At 38.9% G+C, this 5360-nt stretch overlaps 1 long non-coding RNA gene across 1 annotated transcript in view; it reads right to left on the reverse strand.

Annotated features, from left to right (window-relative positions):
• Positions 1–704: 704 nt before the first annotated feature.
• Positions 705–5360, reverse strand: part of LOC107723424 (uncharacterized) — a 7180-nt gene continuing 2524 nt past the window's right edge. The window contains exons 2-3 of the long non-coding RNA XR_001637920.1: positions 3263–3385; positions 705–1038 (exon numbers count right to left, since the gene is read on the reverse strand). This is a non-coding gene — a long non-coding RNA (uncharacterized LOC107723424). The remainder of the gene's footprint in view (positions 1039–3262; positions 3386–5360) is intronic.

Below are 5360 nucleotides of genomic sequence, written 5' to 3' on the forward strand. Positions count from 1 at the left end.
TTATTTAGTGCCTTTCAAGTACTTGACTTGATGCACACTTTGTAAAGTTGTTGAGATCTCTTCTAAAGCATTACAGGAAACAAATATGAGACCCCCAGATTATTTAGTTAAAGAGAAAAATCTAAGCACAATGTGTAATGTTGTTGAGATTTCTAATCTAAACTTTTGAGGAGACAAATGTGAGAGATCCAGAGTCTCTAGCTAAGGAGAAATATCTGAGCACAGTGTGTGATTTTGTTGAGATCTCTTCTAAAACTTTAAAAGAGACAAATACGAGAACACCAGAGTCTTTAGAGAAATGTCTGAGCACAGTGTGTGATGTTGTTGAGATCTCTTCTAAAGCTTTAAAGGAGACCATTGTGAGAGTGTTAGAGTTTTTGTCTCAGGAGACAAGTTTGAGAAGCAGGAGACTCAAGCAAAAATCTCCATTCGATCTTAAAGTAACCTCATTTCTGTCTAGGAGAAATATTTGAGATGTTAAAGAGATCTCACTTTTGATTTTTCTTTCCTATGGGATACACCTCATCTAGAATAAAGACAAATAGCTTGACACACTAAATGTCATACAGTATATCTTGAAGATTAAGCTTGTTCTATTGAACAAATGCATCAATAAAGTCATTCATCATCATCAGATGCTGTAGTTACATCATCACAGTCACATGATATTCACTGATATGTTTATTTTTAGATTAGAAGCGTTCTTGTTTTATGGTATAGCCTTTGAAATTAACTTTTCAATTAATAACTTTGTTCAGTTTTAACCTCTAGAATAGGCAGAGCCTTGCTAATCAAAGGACATGTAATTTGCTGCAATTAACTTTGATCTCTGAATTAGGGCCATTATAATTCAAGCACAGAATGTTGTTTTCAGGGCTAAAATAAAATGGTGCTGGTCCCGTTCAGCTGAGAGGTGTGGCCGGTCAGGTGAGGTTGATTACTTTGATGTCTTGGCTATAGGCAGCCGTAGAGGCTCTGGGGTGAGGAAAGGGAGGGGTACACAGAGCACCCATCCAGCCATGGCTGCACACAGCGCTCCTGAATGATTCATGCACGGGAGAAAAATGCAAACGTGCAGATTTAGCGCACATATATTTGTTCTTTTAAAAGATTGATGGCCTTGAGCAGACAAAGAATGGGGTGAATAACTAATGTATGTTTTTGTTTCTTCTGAATGTGCACAGAGGCAGCTGATAATATTGTTTTTGAATGTGCTAGTGAGCATTTAACTGGCTAAGGAGTTGTGTGCCAGTGTGTGTGCTGACCCTTCATGCATAATTGAGTTTTTCAGAGAACAGGTTGTAGTTGAGATTATTATATATTCATATATTTTTAGGTTAGAGATGTTTCGTGATTTGTTTCTCTGTGGACAAAAAAGAGGCCTCAGATAAAGCAGAATAATCAGCGTCTCTCTGCCTACAAAGTTTGAATTTGAAGTTAATAAAGATTACTGAAGTAAATTTGACAAGAAAATGCTATTTCAGTCTTTATACTTCAACTGGCCTATTTACACGTGGCCACCGGTTTTCTTTGACCGGATAGCTATCCGATTGTGAAAAGACCATGTGTTGATGCCCTCTGAAATGCATCTGAGACAAAATTGCAACTACAGCACACCATTACTGGAGGTGGCTTGAGATCCATTGGATGCAATTGGACAATTGTAAATGAAAAAAATATAGGTGTGAGAGCATGTGCACCAGCTCCCGGTAGCCAGATACCACACTGCTACTGTAATACACATCTCCACACTGTAACTGATTTTTGTAATTTGAACAGTATTTTACTGTAATATGTACAGTAAGATACTGTAAAATGTGTATACAGTATTTTACTGTAAACCGCAAAGGATTATGGGAAAATATACGGTCACTACTGTATTTCCTCACTACTGTAAATCAATTTACAGTAGTGAACTTGCCCGCGAAAAACTGACCAATGGCAAGGGAGATTTCTTTTGTTTACTGTTTTAAGTTACTGTAAAATTTACAGCAACCTATTTACAGTGCACAGATATGGCCCATTGGAGATGAGCATCTCTCTTCAGCAAACATGCCCCAAACTGATGCAAATGAAACACAGCCTTTAGGCATCAAATCTTCAATCTGCAGCGTCTTTGCATGTTCAATACACAATCATCTTCATTAAAAGTGGTGAATGCTAAATTTTTTCACCAGTGCTGATGACGCTTTCTCAACTTTTGTGGTCTTTGAACTTGAAATCAGCTGATGATAAATGTAACTCATCTGTTGATTTTGGTGACGTGAACCTGGTTAAATTTGCATGTAGCGTAGGAACTGAAGATCAGTTTTATTTTCATTTTGCAGAGACACATTTATGTGACCAAGTGTAAACGAAACAGATATTAACGAATCGGATAGCTATCTGATCTGGGAAGACGCATTAAATGACAAGTGTAAATAGGCCCAAAATTTAATGTTTAATTCAATGTGTTGCTTGCCATTTATTTGTAATTATCTGAGAAATGTACTAGCAATTTCCAAGTGAAAATATTTTCTACGTCTTTCTTTGTGTACATTTATTCCCACGCTGCCATTAAAATCTTCAATGCTCTTAGTCAGCAGATACTAAACTTGTGCTGCCAGTTCCTCTAGTCTGTTCTATCGAAATAAATTGTTTTATATAAGTGCCGTGTGTCAGGTTGTTTTAAATTGTCGTGTTATTTTGTAGTATACCGTCAGCAGTTAAAACATTCTTCAGAATAGATTCTTTGTGTTCCATACAGTTAAACAGGTTTGGAATGACATGAGGGTGACTAAATTATGACAGACTTTCCATTTTTGAGTGAATTATCCCTTCAATATGTCAACACAGAATGTTAGACATCTGTAGGTACACTCACCTGAAGATGCACTCTCCAAACCTTTGTACCATGACAGAAGACATCTTTATAATTGCTTGGGAAGGATTCATCGAATACATTTAATTAATCAATTTAATTATGTTCAGGGCTGCAGAGGGACTCTATATCAAGAGTACACAGCCCTGAATATCACAGAGACCCCCTTATGCTCATATATAAGCTTCTGGGCGTGAAGGGACTTGGCTGGGAACATTAAGAGACAGAGATGACATGCTAGACCTGTCTGACTGCTGCTACATATTCTCATACCCTTCCACCTTGCATAGAACTCACAAACAACACGCACATGCTACTAGGGATGTGCAACAGTACATATTTTCATCGATCGACTAGTCCATTATGCAAATAGCCATAGGACAGGAAAAACTCCAAACTTACTGAGTCAGGCTGTGCAGAGTGTGTGATTCTGGGTTTTTATGCTTGTGTGGAAAGCTGGCGGTTGTCCTGGGTTTATCAGTGCATGCGCCCGGAACGTGTCACCTCACGCTGGGGTCTCCCCGCCTATAAAATATGCATCACATACAGGATAACATGGAAAGAGCGAGGCAGCACACCACACACTCAGACTGGGACAACAATTGGGCTTTGCACCATTGAGCATGAGCCCTTGCAAACACACACACACACGCGCATACACACAAGCACAGCAGTGAGATTATCTAAAGGGTTGGTGAGAAGGTATATTCTCGCTATCTTGATTTGCGGTATCTGTTACATTTTAGTAAACAAATATGGGGGATCATACCGTGGCAGTAACATAAGACACAACAGCACTTTAATTTGGTGATGAATGTGTAATGTGTGTGTGTGTGTATTTGATATGATGGATTAAGCAAACCTTTGTTCTCATTGGGTTTCCACAGAGTTCCACAAATATGTGCGTGGCCAAGATTACAATTGCAATAGCAGTAAGGTGCGGTCACATTTATCTTTTTTTCTGTGAATTTTTAGAGGTGAAATCCAGTCATATCAATAGGAATCCACGCGATCTGAAATTTAGTGTGGGGGCGAAAGATTTCCCCATGCAGATTTTCGAGGTGGTCAAGCTGTTTGGTTAGTACGGAGCCCCTAAAGGGACATGGTGGTGGGAAAAAATCAGATTGAGTGAAAAAATTTGGGGTGGGAGGAAAAAATATTTGTCAGATTTTTTGCGTTCTCTCGCAGAGATATTTGCGTTCCCTTTTGCGTTCTCTCGCAGAGATATTTGCGTTCCCTTTTGCGTTCTCTCGCAGAGATATTTGCGTTCCCTTTTGCGTTCTCTCGCAGAGATATTTGCGTTCCCTTTTGCGTTCTCTCGCAGAGATATTTGCGTTCCCTTTTGCGTTCTCTCGCAGAGATATTTGCGTTCCCTTTTGCGTTCTCTCGCAGAGATATTTGCGTTCCCTTTTGCGTTCTCTCGCAGAGATATTTGCGTTCCCTTTTGCGTTCTCTCGCAGAGATATTTGCGTTCCCTTTTGCGTTCTCTCGCAGAGATATTTGCGTTCCCTTTTGCGTTCTCTCGCAGAGATATTTGCGTTCCCTTTTGCGTTCTCTCGCAGAGATATTTGCGTTCCCTTTTGCGTTCTCTCGCAGAGATATTTGCGTTCCCTTTTGCGTTCTCTCGCAGAGATATTTGCGTTCCCTTTTGCGTTCTCTCGCAGAGATATTTGCGTTCCCTTTTGCGTTCTCTCGCAGAGATATTTGCGTTCCCTTTTGCGTTCTCTCGCAGAGATATTTGCGTTCCCTCGCAAAACGCAAATATCTTTTGCGAGAGAACGCAAAAAAAATTTCCTCCCACCCCGAATTTTTTTCCCACCACCATGTCCCTTTAGGGGCTCCGTACTAATGCATTACTATAAGCAGAAATTAACTTTAACCAAGATTTAAAAAGCTAGAAAAGTACTGTTTGTTGATAGTTCATGATAGCCAATAAATTAACAATGAATTAATAATAAATTAACTAACATTAACTTACAAAGAAAGCTACAACACTGCAACTACTGGATCTACTTTTAATTGAAATACTAATGAAGACTCATAAAACTGAGTCGAAATGAGAAGAAATAAAGTATTTCAAGTTAAAAGGATGGAAATGTTTTATATAATAAGAAAAAAACATGAACATGAGGAAAAAACTTTACAGAGCAAACGTGGCAGTGTAAAGATGTGTTGCTATCTTTCTGTCAGTCTTTTTTTGATGAAGGTGGTGGCTAAAACAACCCTTTTATGATAGTAATCCATTAACCCCTTAACTGTCACCGTCCCACCTGTGGGACGCTTGGCGCTCTTTTTTTGTTGTCCTATTTCTCTATCAAATCTTTTAGTAAACATCATAAATCATATATCATTTGAAAGCTTAGAAGCCCAAGATTCATCCTGTGAAAACCATTTTGAAATCGGACATTGCGTTACCATGGAAATGGTACTTTAAAATCTTTTGGCGTTCTCCTCCCCCTTAGTGGGGCAGTGTCAAGTGTCATATTACAAAATGCATTAC

The sequence above is a fragment of the Sinocyclocheilus rhinocerous genome, unplaced genomic scaffold (genome assembly GCF_001515625.1).
Source record: "Sinocyclocheilus rhinocerous isolate Xijiao unplaced genomic scaffold, SAMN03320098_v1.1 scaffold241, whole genome shotgun sequence".
In the NCBI taxonomy this organism is placed as follows: Eukaryota; Metazoa; Chordata; class Actinopteri; order Cypriniformes; family Cyprinidae; genus Sinocyclocheilus; species Sinocyclocheilus rhinocerous.